Source organism: Petaurus breviceps, unplaced genomic scaffold, assembly GCF_028583685.1.
Source record: "Petaurus breviceps papuanus isolate PSGF00001 unplaced genomic scaffold, PetGlider_PUasm1.0 173, whole genome shotgun sequence".
In the NCBI taxonomy this organism is placed as follows: domain Eukaryota; kingdom Metazoa; phylum Chordata; class Mammalia; order Diprotodontia; family Petauridae; genus Petaurus; species Petaurus breviceps.
Window position 1 is genome coordinate 15,801,580 of NW_027185759.1, and position 1,093 is coordinate 15,802,672.

Here is a 1,093-nt window from a genome sequence, read left to right on the forward strand (position 1 = left end):
TCTCTCTCTCTCTCTCTCTCTCTCTCTCTCTCTTTCTCTCTGTCTCTCTCTCTCTTTGTCTCTCTCTCTCTCTCTCTCTCAGCTATGTACTGAATGACTCATTGCCAAGCTTGTTGTCATCCTGTTACCTGTCTTTCCACCTTTGTACTTATATTTTAAGAACCTAAGTTAGTTGGTGAGTCTTGTGCATCTATATTGTTGTCTTCAGAAAACTCCCGTTTTCCTGTGTAGTTGGTATTACTTCCTTTAGTATCTTCAGAATTCAATTCTTGAATATCTCCCACCCCTCCGTGCTGACTTCCCCTGAAGAATTTTAGTCCATGAGATCCTGGCAATCTTTCCTCTAAACCCTTTGAAATCTGCTTTTCTAAAATCTAGGGTACATGTCAGACTATGCCTGGCTGTCCTCTCTGTTACAAACTCTGGAAGAGAATAGTCTGTTATCCCAAACATTCCCATTATTTCTACCCCAAGCAAAACCTCCCTTTGAGTGAAAATCAGATCTAGACTTGAGTTTCCCTTTGTTGGTACCTTCTTCTTTGGGAGGATGAAATTCTCAACAAGAGAAGTCAGCAAATTGTTAGATACTCTGCTTTTGGCAAAGCATCAGCTGATCAATTTAATCAATGCCTACTATGTCCCAGGCATTTTGCTGGGGTTACAAAAAGTGGCAAAAGACAGTTCCTGCCCTCCAGGAGCTTCTAATCTAATAGGTATCCATTTCTGCCCAAGTGGTCTTAGTATATAAAGATGACAAAATCACTTCTGTCAGATTTGCCTCCTTGTATTAGAAGATCTAGTTCTTATTGCTTGATTCTTTTTTTTTTTTTAAAGCAATTGGAAGTAAGTAACTTGCTCAGGGTTACATGGCCAGTTATTTCTGGGTGTGGTGCTAAGTATCTGAGCCTGGATTCGATCCCAGGTCAACCCGACTCTGGGGCCGGTGCTCTTACTGTGCTATATTGCTTGATTCTTAAACTTTAAGCATTTGTGCATAGGCATTTGAAGTCATAGATTTTTATTTGGGTCTCCTTGCTTGGATTTTGTTTTCTGTAAACTTTGGGGTTTCTCAACTGCTCTTCATTCATTGCAG